Raw genomic sequence first — 21,810 nt, forward strand, 5'->3', positions numbered from 1 at the left:
TATTTCTGCTAGTAGAGAGTATTTTAGAAAAAAATGAGACTATTTAAAAAAAAATCACATTTATCTCCCTGGCAGCCCCAGTTAATAAAGTTATCTTCCCCTGTATAATTCTAGGGGGTTCAGTAGGGTTGGAGCGTATAAAACAAGAAGAGACGTACTGATTTATATCGGCTACTTTTTCTACACTTTCTTTTAATAATCTGTCGCATAAAACGTACTTTTTAACAACGAAAAAAAAAAAAACAAAAAACATTTTGTCACAAGCATATAACGTACATGACTCGCGTTCATTTTTACAATAGACAAACATGGAGTATACACAAAAACGAAATCTATCTATGAACGCCTCGTTAAAAAATGTAAGTGCTTTGGCAACTTTGAAGAGAAGAATTCAAGAGAAAGCATATTTTTACTTTGAATAGGTATTTTCCCGTTTTAACAGACACTATTACAAAGTGAGATTTTTGGTGAAAAATGTCGTTAAATTAACATAAAAATAAATTTATACATGGATTAAACAAAAAGGAAAACCATTAAATTTTTGCATACAAAATCGACTGAAGGCAAACCTGCTTTCATTTTCTTATATACTATGGTGAGAAAACAAAGTGAAACATTTTCTCCCATTAGTCTGTTATTATATAATTTATTACCCTACAAAAATGTAGGGTTTAAGGAAAAATAAGTCTATAGACTCCTTATTGTTCTTGACCACGGAAATCTTTAGGAAAAGGCGAAAGATTTATTCGCTAAAAATGACCAGGAACAAGAGTGGCCTTCATTTTGAGGGGCCCCAAGTTAGCTTGACAGCGTCGTTCAACAGGCGCGATTCTGAAATGTCATTTTGTCGAATTAATTAATTCAATTTTACAGATGTATATGATACTGCTTGATTACCAAATTATTCTATCTATTATATTTCTGCTAGTAGAGAGTATTTTAGAAAAAAATGAGACTATTTTAAAAAAAATCACATTTATCTCCCTGGCAGCCCCAGTTAATAAAGTTATCTTCCCCTGTATAATTCTAGGGGGTTCAGTAGGGTTGGAGCGTATAAAACAAGAAGAGACGTACTGATTTATATCGGCTACTTTTTCTACACTTTCTTTTAATAATCTGTCGCATAAAACGTACTTTTTAACAACGAAAAAAAAAAAAAAAAAAAAAAAAAAAAAAACATTTTGTCACAAGCATATAACGTACATGACTCGCGTTCATTTTTACAATAGACAAACATGGAGTATACACAAAAACGAAATCTATCTATGAACGCCTCGTTAAAAAATGTAAGTGCTTTGGCAACTTTGAAGAGAAGAATTCAAGAGAAAGCATATTTTTACTTTGAATAGGTATTTTCCCGTTTTAACAGACACTATTACAAAGTGAGATTTTTGGTGAAAAATGTCGTTAAATTAACATGAAAATAAATTTATACATGGATTAAACAAAAAGGAAAACCATTAAATTTTTGCATACAAAATCGACTGAAGGCAAACCTGCTTTCATTTTCTTATATACTATGGTGAGAAAACAAAGTGAAACATTTTCTCCCATTAGTCTGTTATTATATAATTTATTACCCTACAAAAATGTAGGGTTTAAGGAAAAATAAGTCTATAGACTCCTTATTGTTCTTGACCACGGAAATCTTTAGGAAAAGGCGAAAGATTTATTCGCTAAAAATGACCAGGAACAAGAGTGGCCTTCATTTTGAGGGGCCCCAAGTTAGCTTGACAGCGTCGTTCAACAGGCGCGATCCTGAAATGTCATTTTGTCGAATTAATTAATTCAATTTTACAGATGTATATGATACTGCTTGATTACCAAATTATTCTATCTATTATATTTCTGCTAGTAGAGAGTATTTTAGAAAAAAATGAGACTATTTTAAAAAAAATCACATTTATCTCCCTGGCAGCCCCAGTTAATAAAGTTATCTTCCCCTGTATAATTCTAGGGGGTTCAGTAGGGTTGGAGCGTATAAAACAAGAAGAGACGTACTGATTTATATCGGCTACTTTTTCTACACTTTCTTTTAATAATCTGTCGCATAAAACGTACTTTTTAACAACGAAAAAAAAAAAAAAAAAAAAAAAAACATTTTGTCACAAGCATATAACGTACATGACTCGCGTTCATTTTTACAATAGACAAACATGGAGTATACACAAAAACGAAATCTATCTATGAACGCCTCGTTAAAAAATGTAAGTGCTTTGGCAACTTTGAAGAGAAGAATTCAAGAGAAAGCATATTTTTACTTTGAATAGGTATTTTCCCGTTTTAACAGACACTATTACAAAGTGAGATTTTTGGTGAAAAATGTCGTTAAATTAACATGAAAATAAATTTATACATGGATTAAACAAAAAGGAAAACCATTAAATTTTTGCATACAAAATCGACTGAAGGCAAACCTGCTTTCATTTTCTTATATACTATGGTGAGAAAACAAAGTGAAACATTTTCTCCCATTAGTCTGTTATTATATAATTTATTACCCTACAAAAATGTAGGGTTTAAGGAAAAATAAGTCTATAGACTCCTTATTGTTCTTGACCACGGAAATCTTTAGGAAAAGGCGAAAGATTTATTCGCTAAAAATGACCAGGAACAAGAGTGGCCTTCATTTTGAGGGGCCCCAAGTTAGCTTGACAGCGTCGTTCAACAGGCGCGATCCTGAAATGTCATTTTGTCGAATTAATTAATTCAATTTTACAGATGTATATGATACTGCTTGATTACCAAATTATTCTATCTATTATATTTCTGCTAGTAGAGAGTATTTTAGAAAAAAATGAGACTATTTTTAAAAAAAATCACATTTATCTCCCTGGCAGCCCCAGTTAATAAAGTTATCTTCCCCTGTATAATTCTAGGGGGTTCAGTAGGGTTGGAGCGTATAAAACAAGAAGAGACGTACTGATTTATATCGGCTACTTTTTCTACACTTTCTTTTAATAATCTGTCGCATAAAACGTACTTTTTAACAACGAAAAAAAAAAAAAAAAAAAAAAACATTTTGTCACAAGCATATAACGTACATGACTCGCGTTCATTTTTACAATAGACAAACATGGAGTATACACAAAAACGAAATCTATCTATGAACGCCTCGTTAAAAAATGTAAGTGCTTTGGCAACTTTGAAGAGAAGAATTCAAGAGAAAGCATATTTTTACTTTGAATAGGTATTTTCCCGTTTTAACAGACACTATTACAAAGTGAGATTTTTGGTGAAAAATGTCGTTAAATTAACATGAAAATAAATTTATACATGGATTAAACAAAAAGGAAAACCATTAAATTTTTGCATACAAAATCGACTGAAGGCAAACCTGCTTTCATTTTCTTATATACTATGGTGAGAAAACAAAGTGAAACATTTTCTCCCATTAGTCTGTTATTATATAATTTATTACCCTACAAAAATGTAGGGTTTAAGGAAAAATAAGTCTATAGACTCCTTATTGTTCTTGACCACGGAAATCTTTAGGAAAAGGCGAAAGATTTATTCGCTAAAAATGACCAGGAACAAGAGTGGCCTTCATTTTGAGGGGCCCCAAGTTAGCTTGACAGCGTCGTTCAACAGGCGCGATCCTGAAATGTCATTTTGTCGAATTAATTAATTCAATTTTACAGATGTATATGATACTGCTTGATTACCAAATTATTCTATCTATTATATTTCTGCTAGTAGAGAGTATTTTAGAAAAAAATGAGACTATTTAAAAAAAAATCACATTTATCTCCCTGGCAGCCCCAGTTAATAAAGTTATCTTCCCCTGTATAATTCTAGGGGGTTCAGTAGGGTTGGAGCGTATAAAACAAGAAGAGACGTACTGATTTATATCGGCTACTTTTTCTACACTTTCTTTTAATAATCTGTCGCATAAAACGTACTTTTTAACAACGAAAAAAAAAAAAAAAAAAAAAAAAAAAAAAAAACATTTTGTCACAAGCATATAACGTACATGACTCGCGTTCATTTTTACAATAGACAAACATGGAGTATACACAAAAACGAAATCTATCTATGAACGCCTCGTTAAAAAATGTAAGTGCTTTGGCAACTTTGAAGAGAAGAATTCAAGAGAAAGCATATTTTTACTTTGAATAGGTATTTTCCCGTTTTAACAGACACTATTACAAAGTGAGATTTTTGGTGAAAAATGTCGTTAAATTAACATGAAAATAAATTTATACATGGATTAAACAAAAAGGAAAACCATTAAATTTTTGCATACAAAATCGACTGAAGGCAAACCTGCTTTCATTTTCTTATATACTATGGTGAGAAAACAAAGTGAAACATTTTCTCCCATTAGTCTGTTATTATATAATTTATTACCCTACAAAAATGTAGGGTTTAAGGAAAAATAAGTCTATAGACTCCTTATTGTTCTTGACCACGGAAATCTTTAGGAAAAGGCGAAAGATTTATTCGCTAAAAATGACCAGGAACAAGAGTGGCCTTCATTTTGAGGGGCCCCAAGTTAGCTTGACAGCGTCGTTCAACAGGCGCGATCCTGAAATGTCATTTTGTCGAATTAATTAATTCAATTTTACAGATGTATATGATACTGCTTGATTACCAAATTATTCTATCTATTATATTTCTGCTAGTAGAGAGTATTTTAGAAAAAAATGAGACTATTTTAAAAAAAATCACATTTATCTCCCTGGCAGCCCCAGTTAATAAAGTTATCTTCCCCTGTATAATTCTAGGGGGTTCAGTAGGGTTGGAGCGTATAAAACAAGAAGAGACGTACTGATTTATATCGGCTACTTTTTCTACACTTTCTTTTAATAATCTGTCGCATAAAACGTACTTTTTAACAACGAAAAAAAAAAAAAAAAAAAAAAAAAACATTTTGTCACAAGCATATAACGTACATGACTCGCGTTCATTTTTACAATAGACAAACATGGAGTATACACAAAAACGAAATCTATCTATGAACGCCTCGTTAAAAAATGTAAGTGCTTTGGCAACTTTGAAGAGAAGAATTCAAGAGAAAGCATATTTTTACTTTGAATAGGTATTTTCCCGTTTTAACAGACACTATTACAAAGTGAGATTTTTGGTGAAAAATGTCGTTAAATTAACATGAAAATAAATTTATACATGGATTAAACAAAAAGGAAAACCATTAAATTTTTGCATACAAAATCGACTGAAGGCAAACCTGCTTTCATTTTCTTATATACTATGGTGAGAAAACAAAGTGAAACATTTTCTCCCATTAGTCTGTTATTATATAATTTATTACCCTACAAAAATGTAGGGTTTAAGGAAAAATAAGTCTATAGACTCCTTATTGTTCTTGACCACGGAAATCTTTAGGAAAAGGCGAAAGATTTATTCGCTAAAAATGACCAGGAACAAGAGTGGCCTTCATTTTGAGGGGCCCCAAGTTAGCTTGACAGCGTCGTTCAACAGGCGCGATCCTGAAATGTCATTTTGTCGAATTAATTAATTCAATTTTACAGATGTATATGATACTGCTTGATTACCAAATTATTCTATCTATTATATTTCTGCTAGTAGAGAGTATTTTAGAAAAAAATGAGACTATTTTAAAAAAAATCACATTTATCTCCCTGGCAGCCCCAGTTAATAAAGTTATCTTCCCCTGTATAATTCTAGGGGGTTCAGTAGGGTTGGAGCGTATAAAACAAGAAGAGACGTACTGATTTATATCGGCTACTTTTTCTACACTTTCTTTTAATAATCTGTCGCATAAAACGTACTTTTTAACAACGAAAAAAAAAAAAAAAAAAAAAAAAACATTTTGTCACAAGCATATAACGTACATGACTCGCGTTCATTTTTACAATAGACAAACATGGAGTATACACAAAAACGAAATCTATCTATGAACGCCTCGTTAAAAAATGTAAGTGCTTTGGCAACTTTGAAGAGAAGAATTCAAGAGAAAGCATATTTTTACTTTGAATAGGTATTTTCCCGTTTTAACAGACACTATTACAAAGTGAGATTTTTGGTGAAAAATGTCGTTAAATTAACATGAAAATAAATTTATACATGGATTAAACAAAAAGGAAAACCATTAAATTTTTGCATACAAAATCGACTGAAGGCAAACCTGCTTTCATTTTCTTATATACTATGGTGAGAAAACAAAGTGAAACATTTTCTCCCATTAGTCTGTTATTATATAATTTATTACCCTACAAAAATGTAGGGTTTAAGGAAAAATAAGTCTATAGACTCCTTATTGTTCTTGACCACGGAAATCTTTAGGAAAAGGCGAAAGATTTATTCGCTAAAAATGACCAGGAACAAGAGTGGCCTTCATTTTGAGGGGCCCCAAGTTAGCTTGACAGCGTCGTTCAACAGGCGCGATCCTGAAATGTCATTTTGTCGAATTAATTAATTCAATTTTACAGATGTATATGATACTGCTTGATTACCAAATTATTCTATCTATTATATTTCTGCTAGTAGAGAGTATTTTAGAAAAAAATGAGACTATTTTAAAAAAAATCACATTTATCTCCCTGGCAGCCCCAGTTAATAAAGTTATCTTCCCCTGTATAATTCTAGGGGGTTCAGTAGGGTTGGAGCGTATAAAACAAGAAGAGACGTACTGATTTATATCGGCTACTTTTTCTACACTTTCTTTTAATAATCTGTCGCATAAAACGTACTTTTTAACAACGAAAAAAAAAAAAAAAAAAAAAAAAAACATTTTGTCACAAGCATATAACGTACATGACTCGCGTTCATTTTTACAATAGACAAACATGGAGTATACACAAAAACGAAATCTATCTATGAACGCCTCGTTAAAAAATGTAAGTGCTTTGGCAACTTTGAAGAGAAGAATTCAAGAGAAAGCATATTTTTACTTTGAATAGGTATTTTCCCGTTTTAACAGACACTATTACAAAGTGAGATTTTTGGTGAAAAATGTCGTTAAATTAACATGAAAATAAATTTATACATGGATTAAACAAAAAGGAAAACCATTAAATTTTTGCATACAAAATCGACTGAAGGCAAACCTGCTTTCATTTTCTTATATACTATGGTGAGAAAACAAAGTGAAACATTTTCTCCCATTAGTCTGTTATTATATAATTTATTACCCTACAAAAATGTAGGGTTTAAGGAAAAATAAGTCTATAGACTCCTTATTGTTCTTGACCACGGAAATCTTTAGGAAAAGGCGAAAGATTTATTCGCTAAAAATGACCAGGAACAAGAGTGGCCTTCATTTTGAGGGGCCCCAAGTTAGCTTGACAGCGTCGTTCAACAGGCGCGATCCTGAAATGTCATTTTGTCGAATTAATTAATTCAATTTTACAGATGTATATGATACTGCTTGATTACCAAATTATTCTATCTATTATATTTCTGCTAGTAGAGAGTATTTTAGAAAAAAATGAGACTATTTTAAAAAAAATCACATTTATCTCCCTGGCAGCCCCAGTTAATAAAGTTATCTTCCCCTGTATAATTCTAGGGGGTTCAGTAGGGTTGGAGCGTATAAAACAAGAAGAGACGTACTGATTTATATCGGCTACTTTTTCTACACTTTCTTTTAATAATCTGTCGCATAAAACGTACTTTTTAACAACGAAAAAAAAAAAAAAAAAAAAAAAAACATTTTGTCACAAGCATATAACGTACATGACTCGCGTTCATTTTTACAATAGACAAACATGGAGTATACACAAAAACGAAATCTATCTATGAACGCCTCGTTAAAAAATGTAAGTGCTTTGGCAACTTTGAAGAGAAGAATTCAAGAGAAAGCATATTTTTACTTTGAATAGGTATTTTCCCGTTTTAACAGACACTATTACAAAGTGAGATTTTTGGTGAAAAATGTCGTTAAATTAACATGAAAATAAATTTATACATGGATTAAACAAAAAGGAAAACCATTAAATTTTTGCATACAAAATCGACTGAAGGCAAACCTGCTTTCATTTTCTTATATACTATGGTGAGAAAACAAAGTGAAACATTTTCTCCCATTAGTCTGTTATTATATAATTTATTACCCTACAAAAATGTAGGGTTTAAGGAAAAATAAGTCTATAGACTCCTTATTGTTCTTGACCACGGAAATCTTTAGGAAAAGGCGAAAGATTTATTCGCTAAAAATGACCAGGAACAAGAGTGGCCTTCATTTTGAGGGGCCCCAAGTTAGCTTGACAGCGTCGTTCAACAGGCGCGATCCTGAAATGTCATTTTGTCGAATTAATTAATTCAATTTTACAGATGTATATGATACTGCTTGATTACCAAATTATTCTATCTATTATATTTCTGCTAGTAGAGAGTATTTTAGAAAAAAATGAGACTATTTTAAAAAAAATCACATTTATCTCCCTGGCAGCCCCAGTTAATAAAGTTATCTTCCCCTGTATAATTCTAGGGGGTTCAGTAGGGTTGGAGCGTATAAAACAAGAAGAGACGTACTGATTTATATCGGCTACTTTTTCTACACTTTCTTTTAATAATCTGTCGCATAAAACGTACTTTTTAACAACGAAAAAAAAAAAAAAAAAAAAAAAAAACATTTTGTCACAAGCATATAACGTACATGACTCGCGTTCATTTTTACAATAGACAAACATGGAGTATACACAAAAACGAAATCTATCTATGAACGCCTCGTTAAAAAATGTAAGTGCTTTGGCAACTTTGAAGAGAAGAATTCAAGAGAAAGCATATTTTTACTTTGAATAGGTATTTTCCCGTTTTAACAGACACTATTACAAAGTGAGATTTTTGGTGAAAAATGTCGTTAAATTAACATGAAAATAAATTTATACATGGATTAAACAAAAAGGAAAACCATTAAATTTTTGCATACAAAATCGACTGAAGGCAAACCTGCTTTCATTTTCTTATATACTATGGTGAGAAAACAAAGTGAAACATTTTCTCCCATTAGTCTGTTATTATATAATTTATTACCCTACAAAAATGTAGGGTTTAAGGAAAAATAAGTCTATAGACTCCTTATTGTTCTTGACCACGGAAATCTTTAGGAAAAGGCGAAAGATTTATTCGCTAAAAATGACCAGGAACAAGAGTGGCCTTCATTTTGAGGGGCCCCAAGTTAGCTTGACAGCGTCGTTCAACAGGCGCGATCCTGAAATGTCATTTTGTCGAATTAATTAATTCAATTTTACAGATGTATATGATACTGCTTGATTACCAAATTATTCTATCTATTATATTTCTGCTAGTAGAGAGTATTTTAGAAAAAAATGAGACTATTTTAAAAAAAATCACATTTATCTCCCTGGCAGCCCCAGTTAATAAAGTTATCTTCCCCTGTATAATTCTAGGGGGTTCAGTAGGGTTGGAGCGTATAAAACAAGAAGAGACGTACTGATTTATATCGGCTACTTTTTCTACACTTTCTTTTAATAATCTGTCGCATAAAACGTACTTTTTAACAACGAAAAAAAAAAAAAAAAAAAAAAACATTTTGTCACAAGCATATAACGTACATGACTCGCGTTCATTTTTACAATAGACAAACATGGAGTATACACAAAAACGAAATCTATCTATGAACGCCTCGTTAAAAAATGTAAGTGCTTTGGCAACTTTGAAGAGAAGAATTCAAGAGAAAGCATATTTTTACTTTGAATAGGTATTTTCCCGTTTTAACAGACACTATTACAAAGTGAGATTTTTGGTGAAAAATGTCGTTAAATTAACATGAAAATAAATTTATACATGGATTAAACAAAAAGGAAAACCATTAAATTTTTGCATACAAAATCGACTGAAGGCAAACCTGCTTTCATTTTCTTATATACTATGGTGAGAAAACAAAGTGAAACATTTTCTCCCATTAGTCTGTTATTATATAATTTATTACCCTACAAAAATGTAGGGTTTAAGGAAAAATAAGTCTATAGACTCCTTATTGTTCTTGACCACGGAAATCTTTAGGAAAAGGCGAAAGATTTATTCGCTAAAAATGACCAGGAACAAGAGTGGCCTTCATTTTGAGGGGCCCCAAGTTAGCTTGACAGCGTCGTTCAACAGGCGCGATCCTGAAATGTCATTTTGTCGAATTAATTAATTCAATTTTACAGATGTATATGATACTGCTTGATTACCAAATTATTCTATCTATTATATTTCTGCTAGTAGAGAGTATTTTAGAAAAAAATGAGACTATTTTAAAAAAAATCACATTTATCTCCCTGGCAGCCCCAGTTAATAAAGTTATCTTCCCCTGTATAATTCTAGGGGGTTCAGTAGGGTTGGAGCGTATAAAACAAGAAGAGACGTACTGATTTATATCGGCTACTTTTTCTACACTTTCTTTTAATAATCTGTCGCATAAAACGTACTTTTTAACAACGAAAAAAAAAAAAAAAAAAAAAAAAAACATTTTGTCACAAGCATATAACGTACATGACTCGCGTTCATTTTTACAATAGACAAACATGGAGTATACACAAAAACGAAATCTATCTATGAACGCCTCGTTAAAAAATGTAAGTGCTTTGGCAACTTTGAAGAGAAGAATTCAAGAGAAAGCATATTTTTACTTTGAATAGGTATTTTCCCGTTTTAACAGACACTATTACAAAGTGAGATTTTTGGTGAAAAATGTCGTTAAATTAACATGAAAATAAATTTATACATGGATTAAACAAAAAGGAAAACCATTAAATTTTTGCATACAAAATCGACTGAAGGCAAACCTGCTTTCATTTTCTTATATACTATGGTGAGAAAACAAAGTGAAACATTTTCTCCCATTAGTCTGTTATTATATAATTTATTACCCTACAAAAATGTAGGGTTTAAGGAAAAATAAGTCTATAGACTCCTTATTGTTCTTGACCACGGAAATCTTTAGGAAAAGGCGAAAGATTTATTCGCTAAAAATGACCAGGAACAAGAGTGGCCTTCATTTTGAGGGGCCCCAAGTTAGCTTGACAGCGTCGTTCAACAGGCGCGATCCTGAAATGTCATTTTGTCGAATTAATTAATTCAATTTTACAGATGTATATGATACTGCTTGATTACCAAATTATTCTATCTATTATATTTCTGCTAGTAGAGAGTATTTTAGAAAAAAATGAGACTATTTTAAAAAAAATCACATTTATCTCCCTGGCAGCCCCAGTTAATAAAGTTATCTTCCCCTGTATAATTCTAGGGGGTTCAGTAGGGTTGGAGCGTATAAAACAAGAAGAGACGTACTGATTTATATCGGCTACTTTTTCTACACTTTCTTTTAATAATCTGTCGCATAAAACGTACTTTTTAACAACGAAAAAAAAAAAAAAAAAAAAAAAACATTTTGTCACAAGCATATAACGTACATGACTCGCGTTCATTTTTACAATAGACAAACATGGAGTATACACAAAAACGAAATCTATCTATGAACGCCTCGTTAAAAAATGTAAGTGCTTTGGCAACTTTGAAGAGAAGAATTCAAGAGAAAGCATATTTTTACTTTGAATAGGTATTTTCCCGTTTTAACAGACACTATTACAAAGTGAGATTTTTGGTGAAAAATGTCGTTAAATTAACATGAAAATAAATTTATACATGGATTAAACAAAAAGGAAAACCATTAAATTTTTGCATACAAAATCGACTGAAGGCAAACCTGCTTTCATTTTCTTATATACTATGGTGAGAAAACAAAGTGAAACATTTTCTCCCATTAGTCTGTTATTATATAATTTATTACCCTACAAAAATGTAGGGTTTAAGGAAAAATAAGTCTATAGACTCCTTATTGTTCTTGACCACGGAAATCTTTAGGAAAAGGCGAAAGATTTATTCGCTAAAAATGACCAGGAACAAGAGTGGCCTTCATTTTGAGGGGCCCCAAGTTAGCTTGACAGCGTCGTTCAACAGGCGCGATCCTGAAATGTCATTTTGTCGAATTAATTAATTCAATTTTACAGATGTATATGATACTGCTTGATTACCAAATTATTCTATCTATTATATTTCTGCTAGTAGAGAGTATTTTAGAAAAAAATGAGACTATTTAAAAAAAAATCACATTTATCTCCCTGGCAGCCCCAGTTAATAAAGTTATCTTCCCCTGTATAATTCTAGGGGGTTCAGTAGGGTTGGAGCGTATAAAACAAGAAGAGACGTACTGATTTATATCGGCTACTTTTTCTACACTTTCTTTTAATAATCTGTCGCATAAAACGTACTTTTTAACAACGAAAAAAAAAAAAAAAAAAAAAAAAAAAAAACATTTTGTCACAAGCATATAACGTACATGACTCGCGTTCATTTTTACAATAGACAAACATGGAGTATACACAAAAACGAAATCTATCTATGAACGCCTCGTTAAAAAATGTAAGTGCTTTGGCAACTTTGAAGAGAAGAATTCAAGAGAAAGCATATTTTTACTTTGAATAGGTATTTTCCCGTTTTAACAGACACTATTACAAAGTGAGATTTTTGGTGAAAAATGTCGTTAAATTAACATGAAAATAAATTTATACATGGATTAAACAAAAAGGAAAACCATTAAATTTTTGCATACAAAATCGACTGAAGGCAAACCTGCTTTCATTTTCTTATATACTATGGTGAGAAAACAAAGTGAAACATTTTCTCCCATTAGTCTGTTATTATATAATTTATTACCCTACAAAAATGTAGGGTTTAAGGAAAAATAAGTCTATAGACTCCTTATTGTTCTTGACCACGGAAATCTTTAGGAAAAGGCGAAAGATTTATTCGCTAAAAATGACCAGGAACAAGAGTGGCCTTCATTTTGAGGGGCCCCAAGTTAGCTTGACAGCGTCGTTCAACAGGCGCGATCCTGAAATGTCATTTTGTCGAATTAATTAATTCAATTTTACAGATGTATATGATACTGCTTGATTACCAAATTATTCTATCTATTATATTTCTGCTAGTAGAGAGTATTTTAGAAAAAAATGAGACTATTTAAAAAAAAATCACATTTATCTCCCTGGCAGCCCCAGTTAATAAAGTTATCTTCCCCTGTATAATTCTAGGGGGTTCAGTAGGGTTGGAGCGTATAAAACAAGAAGAGACGTACTGATTTATATCGGCTACTTTTTCTACACTTTCTTTTAATAATCTGTCGCATAAAACGTACTTTTTAACAACGAAAAAAAAAAAAAAAAAAAAAAAAAAAAAACATTTTGTCACAAGCATATAACGTACATGACTCGCGTTCATTTTTACAATAGACAAACATGGAGTATACACAAAAACGAAATCTATCTATGAACGCCTCGTTAAAAAATGTAAGTGCTTTGGCAACTTTGAAGAGAAGAATTCAAGAGAAAGCATATTTTTACTTTGAATAGGTATTTTCCCGTTTTAACAGACACTATTACAAAGTGAGATTTTTGGTGAAAAATGTCGTTAAATTAACATGAAAATAAATTTATACATGGATTAAACAAAAAGGAAAACCATTAAATTTTTGCATACAAAATCGACTGAAGGCAAACCTGCTTTCATTTTCTTATATACTATGGTGAGAAAACAAAGTGAAACATTTTCTCCCATTAGTCTGTTATTATATAATTTATTACCCTACAAAAATGTAGGGTTTAAGGAAAAATAAGTCTATAGACTCCTTATTGTTCTTGACCACGGAAATCTTTAGGAAAAGGCGAAAGATTTATTCGCTAAAAATGACCAGGAACAAGAGTGGCCTTCATTTTGAGGGGCCCCAAGTTAGCTTGACAGCGTCGTTCAACAGGCGCGATCCTGAAATGTCATTTTGTCGAATTAATTAATTCAATTTTACAGATGTATATGATACTGCTTGATTACCAAATTATTCTATCTATTATATTTCTGCTAGTAGAGAGTATTTTAGAAAAAAATGAGACTATTTAAAAAAAAATCACATTTATCTCCCTGGCAGCCCCAGTTAATAAAGTTATCTTCCCCTGTATAATTCTAGGGGGTTCAGTAGGGTTGGAGCGTATAAAACAAGAAGAGACGTACTGATTTATATCGGCTACTTTTTCTACACTTTCTTTTAATAATCTGTCGCATAAAACGTACTTTTTAACAACGAAAAAAAAAAAAAAAAAAAAAAAAAAAAAACATTTTGTCACAAGCATATAACGTACATGACTCGCGTTCATTTTTACAATAGACAAACATGGAGTATACACAAAAACGAAATCTATCTATGAACGCCTCGTTAAAAAATGTAAGTGCTTTGGCAACTTTGAAGAGAAGAATTCAAGAGAAAGCATATTTTTACTTTGAATAGGTATTTTCCCGTTTTAACAGACACTATTACAAAGTGAGATTTTTGGTGAAAAATGTCGTTAAATTAACATGAAAATAAATTTATACATGGATTAAACAAAAAGGAAAACCATTAAATTTTTGCATACAAAATCGACTGAAGGCAAACCTGCTTTCATTTTCTTATATACTATGGTGAGAAAACAAAGTGAAACATTTTCTCCCATTAGTCTGTTATTATATAATTTATTACCCTACAAAAATGTAGGGTTTAAGGAAAAATAAGTCTATAGACTCCTTATTGTTCTTGACCACGGAAATCTTTAGGAAAAGGCGAAAGATTTATTCGCTAAAAATGACCAGGAACAAGAGTGGCCTTCATTTTGAGGGGCCCCAAGTTAGCTTGACAGCGTCGTTCAACAGGCGCGATCCTGAAATGTCATTTTGTCGAATTAATTAATTCAATTTTACAGATGTATATGATACTGCTTGATTACCAAATTATTCTATCTATTATATTTCTGCTAGTAGAGAGTATTTTAGAAAAAAATGAGACTATTTTAAAAAAAATCACATTTATCTCCCTGGCAGCCCCAGTTAATAAAGTTATCTTCCCCTGTATAATTCTAGGGGGTTCAGTAGGGTTGGAGCGTATAAAACAAGAAGAGACGTACTGATTTATATCGGCTACTTTTTCTACACTTTCTTTTAATAATCTGTCGCATAAAACGTACTTTTTAACAACGAAAAAAAAAAAAAAAAAAAAAAACCATTTTGTCACAAGCATATAACGTACATGACTCGCGTTCATTTTTACAATAGACAAACATGGAGTATACACAAAAACGAAATCTATCTATGAACGCCTCGTTAAAAAATGTAAGTGCTTTGGCAACTTTGAAGAGAAGAATTCAAGAGAAAGCATATTTTTACTTTGAATAGGTATTTTCCCGTTTTAACAGACACTATTACAAAGTGAGATTTTTGGTGAAAAATGTCGTTAAATTAACATGAAAATAAATTTATACATGGATTAAACAAAAAGGAAAACCATTAAATTTTTGCATACAAAATCGACTGAAGGCAAACCTGCTTTCATTTTCTTATATACTATGGTGAGAAAACAAAGTGAAACATTTTCTCCCATTAGTCTGTTATTATATAATTTATTACCCTACAAAAATGTAGGGTTTAAGGAAAAATAAGTCTATAGACTCCTTATTGTTCTTGACCACGGAAATCTTTAGGAAAAGGCGAAAGATTTATTCGCTAAAAATGACCAGGAACAAGAGTGGCCTTCATTTTGAGGGGCCCCAAGTTAGCTTGACAGCGTCGTTCAACAGGCGCGATCCTGAAATGTCATTTTGTCGAATTAATTAATTCAATTTTACAGATGTATATGATACTGCTTGATTACCAAATTATTCTATCTATTATATTTCTGCTAGTAGAGAGTATTTTAGAAAAAAATGAGACTATTTTAAAAAAAATCACATTTATCTCCCTGGCAGCCCCAGTTAATAAAGTTATCTTCCCCTGTATAATTCTAGGGGGTTCAGTAGGGTTGGAGCGTATAAAACAAGAAGAGACGTACTGATTTATATCGGCTACTTTTTCTACACTTTCTTTTAATAATCTGTCGCATAAAACGTACTTTTTAACAACGAAAAAAAAAAAAAAAAAAAAAAAAAAAACATTTTGTCACAAGCATATAACGTACATGACTCGCGTTCATTTTTACAATAGACAAACATGGAGTATACACAAAAACGAAATCTATCTATGAACGCCTCGTTAAAAAATGTAAGTGCTTTGGCAACTTTGAAGAGAAGAATTCAAGAGAAAGCATATTTTTACTTTGAATAGGTATTTTCCCGTTTTAACAGACACTATTACAAAGTGAGATTTTTGGTGAAAAATGTCGTTAAATTAACATGAAAATAAATTTATACATGGATTAAACAAAAAGGAAAACCATTAAATTTTTGCATACAAAATCGACTGAAGGCAAACCTGCTTTCATTTTCTTATATACTATGGTGAGAAAACAAAGTGAAACATTTTCTCCCATTAGTCTGTTATTATATAATTTATTACCCTACAAAAATGTAGGGTTTAAGGAAAAATAAGTCTATAGACTCCTTATTGTTCTTGACCACGGAAATCTTTAGGAAAAGGCGAAAGATTTATTCGCTAAAAATGACCAGGAACAAGAGTGGCCTTCATTTTGAGGGGCCCCAAGTTAGCTTGACAGCGTCGTTCAACAGGCGCGATCCTGAAATGTCATTTTGTCGAATTAATTAATTCAATTTTACAGATGTATATGATACTGCTTGATTACCAAATTATTCTATCTATTATATTTCTGCTAGTAGAGAGTATTTTAGAAAAAAATGAGACTATTTAAAAAAAAATCACATTTATCTCCCTGGCAGCCCCAGTTAATAAAGTTATCTTCCCCTGTATAATTCTAGGGGGTTCAGTAGGGTTGGAGCGTATAAAACAAGAAGAGACGTACTGATTTATATCGGCTACTTTTTCTACACTTTCTTTTAATAATCTGTCGCATAAAACGTACTTTTTAACAACGAAAAAAAAAAAAAAAAAAAAAAAAAAACATTTTGTCACAAGCATATAACGTACATGACTCGCGTTCATTTTTACAATAGACAAACATGGAGTATACACAAAAACGAAATCTATCTATGAACGCCTCGTTAAAAAATGTAAGTGCTTTGGCAACTTTGAAGAGAAGAATTCAAGAGAAAGCATATTTTTACTTTGAATAGGTATTTTCCCGTTTTAACAGACACTATTACAAAGTGAGATTTTTGGTGAAAAATGTCGTTAAATTAACATGAAAATAAATTTATACATGGATTAAACAAAAAGGAAAACCATTAAATTTCTGCATACAAAATCGACTGAAGGCAAACCTGCTTTCATTTTCTTATATACTATGGTGAGAAAACAAAGTGAAACATTTTCTCCCATTAGTCTGTTATTATATAATTTATTACCCTACAAAAATGTAGGGTTTAAGGAAAAATAAGTCTATAGACTCCTTATTGTTCTTGACCACGGAAATCTTTAGGAAAAGGCGAAAGATTTATTCGCTAAAAATGACCAGGAACAAGAGTGGCCTTCATTTTGAGGGGCCCCAAGTTAGCTTGACAGCGTCGTTCAACAGGCGCGATCCTGAAATGTCATTTTGTCGAATTAATTAATTCAATTTTACAGATGTATATGATACTGCTTGATTACCAAATTATTCTATCTATTATATTTCTGCTAGTAGAGAGTATTTTAGAAAAAAATGAGACTATTTTAAAAAAAATCACATTTATCTCCCTGGCAGCCCCAGTTAATAAAGTTATCTTCCCCTGTATAATTCTAGGGGGTTCAGTAGGGTTGGAGCGTATAAAACAAGAAGAGACGTACTGATTTATATCGGCTACTTTTTCTACACTTTCTTTTAATAATCTGTCGCATAAAACGTACTTTTTAACAACGAAAAAAAAAAAAAAAAAAAAAAAAAAAACATTTTGTCACAAGCATATAACGTACATGACTCGCGTTCATTTTTACAATAGACAAACATGGAGTATACACAAAAACGAAATCTATCTATGAACGCCTCGTTAAAAAATGTAAGTGCTTTGGCAACTTTGAAGAGAAGAATTCAAGAGAAAGCATATTTTTACTTTGAATAGGTATTTTCCCGTTTTAACAGACACTATTACAAAGTGAGATTTTTGGTGAAAAATGTCGTTAAATTAACATGAAAATAAATTTATACATGGATTAAACAAAAAGGAAAACCATTAAATTTTTGCATACAAAATCGACTGAAGGCAAACCTGCTTTCATTTTCTTATATACTATGGTGAGAAAACAAAGTGAAACATTTTCTCCCATTAGTCTGTTATTATATAATTTATTACCCTACAAAAATGTAGGGTTTAAGGAAAAATAAGTCTATAGACTCCTTATTGTTCTTGACCACGGAAATCTTTAGGAAAAGGCGAAAGATTTATTCGCTAAAAATGACCAGGAACAAGAGTGGCCTTCATTTTGAGGGGCCCCAAGTTAGCTTGACAGCGTCGTTCAACAGGCGCGATCCTGAAATGTCATTTTGTCGAATTAATTAATTCAATTTTACAGATGTATATGATACTGCTTGATTACCAAATTATTCTATCTATTATATTTCTGCTAGTAGAGAGTATTTTAGAAAAAAATGAGACTATTTAAAAAAAAATCACATTTATCTCCCTGGCAGCCCCAGTTAATAAAGTTATCTTCCCCTGTATAATTCTAGGGGGTTCAGTAGGGTTGGAGCGTATAAAACAAGAAGAGACGTACTGATTTATATCGGCTACTTTTTCTACACTTTCTTTTAATAATCTGTCGCATAAAACGTACTTTTTAACAACGAAAAAAAAAAAAAAAAAAAAAAAAAAAAAACATTTTGTCACAAGCATATAACGTACATGACTCGCGTTCATTTTTACAATAGACAAACATGGAGTATACACAAAAACGAAATCTATCTATGAACGCCTCGTTAAAAAATGTAAGTGCTTTGGCAACTTTGAAGAGAAGAATTCAAGAGAAAGCATATTTTTACTTTGAATAGGTATTTTCCCGTTTTAACAGACACTATTACAAAGTGAGATTTTTGGTGAAAAATGTCGTTAAATTAACATGAAAATAAATTTATACATGGATTAAACAAAAAGGAAAACCATTAAATTTTTGCATACAAAATCGACTGAAGGCAAACCTGCTTTCATTTTCTTATATACTATGGTGAGAAAACAAAGTGAAACATTTTCTCCCATTAGTCTGTTATTATATAATTTATTACCCTACAAAAATGTAGGGTTTAAGGAAAAATAAGTCTATAGACTCCTTATTGTTCTTGACCACGGAAATCTTTAGGAAAAGGCGAAAGATTTATTCGCTAAAAATGACCAGGAACAAGAGTGGCCTTCATTTTGAGGGGCCCCAAGTTAGCTTGACAGCGTCGTTCAACAGGCGCGATCCTGAAATGTCATTTTGTCGAATTAATTAATTCAATTTTACAGATGTATATGATACTGCTTGATTACCAAATTATTCTATCTATTATATTTCTGCTAGTAGAGAGTATTTTAGAAAAAAATGAGACTATTTTAAAAAAAATCACATTTATCTCCCTGGCAGCCCCAGTTAATAAAGTTATCTTCCCCTGTATAATTCTAGGGGGTTCAGTAGGGTTGGAGCGTATAAAACAAGAAGAGACGTACTGATTTATATCGGCTACTTTTTCTACACTTTCTTTTAATAATCTGTCGCATAAAACGTACTTTTTAACAACGAAAAAAAAAAAAAAAAAAACATTTTGTCACAAGCATATAACGTACATGACTCGCGTTCATTTTTACAATAGACAAACATGGAGTATACACAAAAACGAAATCTATCTATGAACGCCTCGTTAAAAAATGTAAGTGCTTTGGCAACTTTGAAGAGAAGAATTCAAGAGAAAGCATATTTTTACTTTGAATAGGTATTTTCCCGTTTTAACAGACACTATTACAAAGTGAGATTTTTGGTGAAAAATGTCGTTAAATTAACATGAAAATAAATTTATACATGGATTAAACAAAAAGGAAAACCATTAAATTTTTGCATACAAAATCGACTGAAGGCAAACCTGCTTTCATTTTCTTATATACTATGGTGAGAAAACAAAGTGAAACATTTTCTCCCATTAGTCTGTTATTATATAATTTATTACCCTACAAAAATGTAGGGTTTAAGGAAAAATAAGTCTATAGACTCCTTATTGTTCTTGACCACGGAAATCTTTAGGAAAAGGCGAAAGATTTATTCGCTAAAAATGACCAGGAACAAGAGTGGCCTTCATTTTGAGGGGCCCCAAGTTAGCTTGACAGCGTCGTTCAACAGGCGCGATCCTGAAATGTCATTTTGTCGAATTAATTAATTCAATTTTACAGATGTATATGATACTGCTTGATTACCAAATTATTCTATCTATTATATTTCTGCTAGTAGAGAGTATTTTAGAAAAAAATGAGACTATTTAAAAAAAAATCACATTTATCTCCCTGGCAGCCCCAGTTAATAAAGTTATCTTCCCCTGTATAATTCTAGGGGGTTCAGTAGGGTTGGAGCGTATAAAACAAGAAGAGACGTACTGATTTATATCGGCTACTTTTTCTACACTTTCTTTTAATAATCTGTCGCATAAAACGTACTTTTTAACAACGAAAAAAAAAACAAAAAAAAAACATTTTGTCACAAGCATATAACGTACATGACTCGCGTTCATTTTTACAATAGACAAACATGGAGTATACACAAAAACGAAATCTATCTATGAACGCCTCGTTAAAAAATGTAAGTGCTTTGGCAACTTTGAAGAGAAGAATTCAAGAGAAAGCATATTTTTACTTTGAATAGGTATTTTCCCGTTTTAACAGACACTATTACAAAGTGAGATTTTTGGTGAAAAATGTCGTTAAATTAACATGAAAATAAATTTATACATGGATTAAACAAAAAGGAAAACCATTAAATTTTTGCATACAAAATCGACTGAAGGCAAACCTGCTTTCATTTTCTTATATACTATGGTGAGAAAACAAAGTGAAACATTTTCTCCCATTAGTCTGTTATTATATAATTTATTACCCTACAAAAATGTAGGGTTTAAGGAAAAATAAGTCTATAGACTCCTTATTGTTCTTGACCACGGAAATCTTTAGGAAAAGGCGAAAGATTTATTCGCTAAAAATGACCAGGAACAAGAGTGGCCTTCATTTTGAGGGGCCCCAAGTTAGCTTGACAGCGTCGTTCAACAGGCGCGATCCTGAAATGTCATTTTGTCGAATTAATTAATTCAATTTTACAGATGTATATGATACTGCTTGATTACCAAATTATTCTATCTATTATATTTCTGCTAGTAGAGAGTATTTTAGAAAAAAATGAGACTATTTAAAAAAAAATCACATTTATCTCCCTGGCAGCCCCAGTTAATAAAGTTATCTTCCCCTGTATAATTCTAGGGGGTTCAGTAGGGTTGGAGCGTATAAAACAAGAAGAGACGTACTGATTTATATCGGCTACTTTTTCTACACTTTCTTTTAATAATCTGTCGCATAAAACGTACTTTTTAACAACGAAAAAAAAAAAAAAAAAAAACATTTTGTCACAAGCATATAACGTACATGACTCGCGTTCATTTTTACAATAGACAAACATGGAGTATACACAAAAACGAAATCTATCTATGAACGCCTCGTTAAAAAATGTAAGTGCTTTGGCAACTTTGAAGAGAAGAATTCAAGAGAAAGCATATTTTTACTTTGAATAGGTATTTTCCCGTTTTAACAGACACTATTACAAAGTGAGATTTTTGGTGAAAAATGTCGTTAAATTAACATGAAAATAAATTTATACATGGATTAAACAAAAAGGAAAACCATTAAATTTTTGCATACAAAATCGACTGAAGGCAAACCTGCTTTCATTTTCTTATATACTATGGTGAGA

At 31.4% G+C, this 21,810-nt stretch overlaps 23 non-coding genes across 23 annotated transcripts; all 23 read right to left on the reverse strand.

Moving 5' to 3' along the window:
• Positions 1 to 651: 651 nt before the first annotated feature.
• On the reverse strand, positions 652 to 775 carry LOC145297355 (U5 spliceosomal RNA). Its single transcript, XR_013870207.1, has one exon. It is a non-coding gene; the product is annotated as a U5 spliceosomal RNA (small nuclear RNA).
• Positions 776 to 1,578: 803 nt separating this feature from the next.
• LOC145297356 (U5 spliceosomal RNA) lies at positions 1,579 to 1,702 on the reverse strand. Its single transcript, XR_013870209.1, has one exon. It is a non-coding gene; the product is annotated as a U5 spliceosomal RNA (small nuclear RNA).
• Positions 1,703 to 2,499: 797 nt separating this feature from the next.
• LOC145297357 (U5 spliceosomal RNA) lies at positions 2,500 to 2,623 on the reverse strand. The gene has a single exon (XR_013870210.1). It is a non-coding gene; the product is annotated as a U5 spliceosomal RNA (small nuclear RNA).
• Positions 2,624 to 3,419: 796 nt separating this feature from the next.
• LOC145297358 (U5 spliceosomal RNA) lies at positions 3,420 to 3,543 on the reverse strand. The gene has a single exon (XR_013870211.1). It is a non-coding gene; the product is annotated as a U5 spliceosomal RNA (small nuclear RNA).
• An 805-nt stretch (positions 3,544 to 4,348) lies between these two features.
• Positions 4,349 to 4,472, reverse strand: LOC145297359 (U5 spliceosomal RNA). The gene has a single exon (XR_013870212.1). It is a non-coding gene; the product is annotated as a U5 spliceosomal RNA (small nuclear RNA).
• Positions 4,473 to 5,270: 798 nt separating this feature from the next.
• Positions 5,271 to 5,394, reverse strand: LOC145297360 (U5 spliceosomal RNA). Its single transcript, XR_013870213.1, has one exon. It is a non-coding gene; the product is annotated as a U5 spliceosomal RNA (small nuclear RNA).
• Positions 5,395 to 6,191: 797 nt separating this feature from the next.
• Positions 6,192 to 6,315, reverse strand: LOC145297361 (U5 spliceosomal RNA). Its single transcript, XR_013870214.1, has one exon. It is a non-coding gene; the product is annotated as a U5 spliceosomal RNA (small nuclear RNA).
• Positions 6,316 to 7,113: 798 nt separating this feature from the next.
• Positions 7,114 to 7,237, reverse strand: LOC145297362 (U5 spliceosomal RNA). The gene has a single exon (XR_013870215.1). It is a non-coding gene; the product is annotated as a U5 spliceosomal RNA (small nuclear RNA).
• A 797-nt stretch (positions 7,238 to 8,034) lies between these two features.
• On the reverse strand, positions 8,035 to 8,158 carry LOC145297363 (U5 spliceosomal RNA). The gene has a single exon (XR_013870216.1). It is a non-coding gene; the product is annotated as a U5 spliceosomal RNA (small nuclear RNA).
• A 798-nt stretch (positions 8,159 to 8,956) lies between these two features.
• On the reverse strand, positions 8,957 to 9,080 carry LOC145297364 (U5 spliceosomal RNA). The gene has a single exon (XR_013870217.1). It is a non-coding gene; the product is annotated as a U5 spliceosomal RNA (small nuclear RNA).
• Positions 9,081 to 9,875: 795 nt separating this feature from the next.
• LOC145297365 (U5 spliceosomal RNA) lies at positions 9,876 to 9,999 on the reverse strand. The gene has a single exon (XR_013870218.1). It is a non-coding gene; the product is annotated as a U5 spliceosomal RNA (small nuclear RNA).
• A 798-nt stretch (positions 10,000 to 10,797) lies between these two features.
• On the reverse strand, positions 10,798 to 10,921 carry LOC145297366 (U5 spliceosomal RNA). Its single transcript, XR_013870219.1, has one exon. It is a non-coding gene; the product is annotated as a U5 spliceosomal RNA (small nuclear RNA).
• A 796-nt stretch (positions 10,922 to 11,717) lies between these two features.
• On the reverse strand, positions 11,718 to 11,841 carry LOC145297368 (U5 spliceosomal RNA). The gene has a single exon (XR_013870220.1). It is a non-coding gene; the product is annotated as a U5 spliceosomal RNA (small nuclear RNA).
• Positions 11,842 to 12,643: 802 nt separating this feature from the next.
• Positions 12,644 to 12,767, reverse strand: LOC145297369 (U5 spliceosomal RNA). The gene has a single exon (XR_013870221.1). It is a non-coding gene; the product is annotated as a U5 spliceosomal RNA (small nuclear RNA).
• Positions 12,768 to 13,569: 802 nt separating this feature from the next.
• LOC145297370 (U5 spliceosomal RNA) lies at positions 13,570 to 13,693 on the reverse strand. The gene has a single exon (XR_013870222.1). It is a non-coding gene; the product is annotated as a U5 spliceosomal RNA (small nuclear RNA).
• Positions 13,694 to 14,495: 802 nt separating this feature from the next.
• On the reverse strand, positions 14,496 to 14,619 carry LOC145297371 (U5 spliceosomal RNA). The gene has a single exon (XR_013870223.1). It is a non-coding gene; the product is annotated as a U5 spliceosomal RNA (small nuclear RNA).
• Positions 14,620 to 15,415: 796 nt separating this feature from the next.
• On the reverse strand, positions 15,416 to 15,539 carry LOC145297372 (U5 spliceosomal RNA). Its single transcript, XR_013870224.1, has one exon. It is a non-coding gene; the product is annotated as a U5 spliceosomal RNA (small nuclear RNA).
• Positions 15,540 to 16,339: 800 nt separating this feature from the next.
• Positions 16,340 to 16,463, reverse strand: LOC145297373 (U5 spliceosomal RNA). The gene has a single exon (XR_013870225.1). It is a non-coding gene; the product is annotated as a U5 spliceosomal RNA (small nuclear RNA).
• Positions 16,464 to 17,262: 799 nt separating this feature from the next.
• On the reverse strand, positions 17,263 to 17,386 carry LOC145297374 (U5 spliceosomal RNA). Its single transcript, XR_013870226.1, has one exon. It is a non-coding gene; the product is annotated as a U5 spliceosomal RNA (small nuclear RNA).
• An 800-nt stretch (positions 17,387 to 18,186) lies between these two features.
• On the reverse strand, positions 18,187 to 18,310 carry LOC145297375 (U5 spliceosomal RNA). The gene has a single exon (XR_013870227.1). It is a non-coding gene; the product is annotated as a U5 spliceosomal RNA (small nuclear RNA).
• Positions 18,311 to 19,112: 802 nt separating this feature from the next.
• LOC145297376 (U5 spliceosomal RNA) lies at positions 19,113 to 19,236 on the reverse strand. Its single transcript, XR_013870228.1, has one exon. It is a non-coding gene; the product is annotated as a U5 spliceosomal RNA (small nuclear RNA).
• Positions 19,237 to 20,027: 791 nt separating this feature from the next.
• On the reverse strand, positions 20,028 to 20,151 carry LOC145297377 (U5 spliceosomal RNA). The gene has a single exon (XR_013870229.1). It is a non-coding gene; the product is annotated as a U5 spliceosomal RNA (small nuclear RNA).
• A 793-nt stretch (positions 20,152 to 20,944) lies between these two features.
• On the reverse strand, positions 20,945 to 21,068 carry LOC145297378 (U5 spliceosomal RNA). The gene has a single exon (XR_013870230.1). It is a non-coding gene; the product is annotated as a U5 spliceosomal RNA (small nuclear RNA).
• Between the last annotated feature and the right edge of the window lie 742 nt (positions 21,069 to 21,810).

This window comes from Euprymna scolopes, chromosome 17, assembly GCF_053919585.1.
Source record: "Euprymna scolopes isolate OS-2025 chromosome 17, ASM5391958v1, whole genome shotgun sequence".
In the NCBI taxonomy this organism is placed as follows: Eukaryota; Metazoa; Mollusca; class Cephalopoda; order Sepiida; family Sepiolidae; genus Euprymna; species Euprymna scolopes.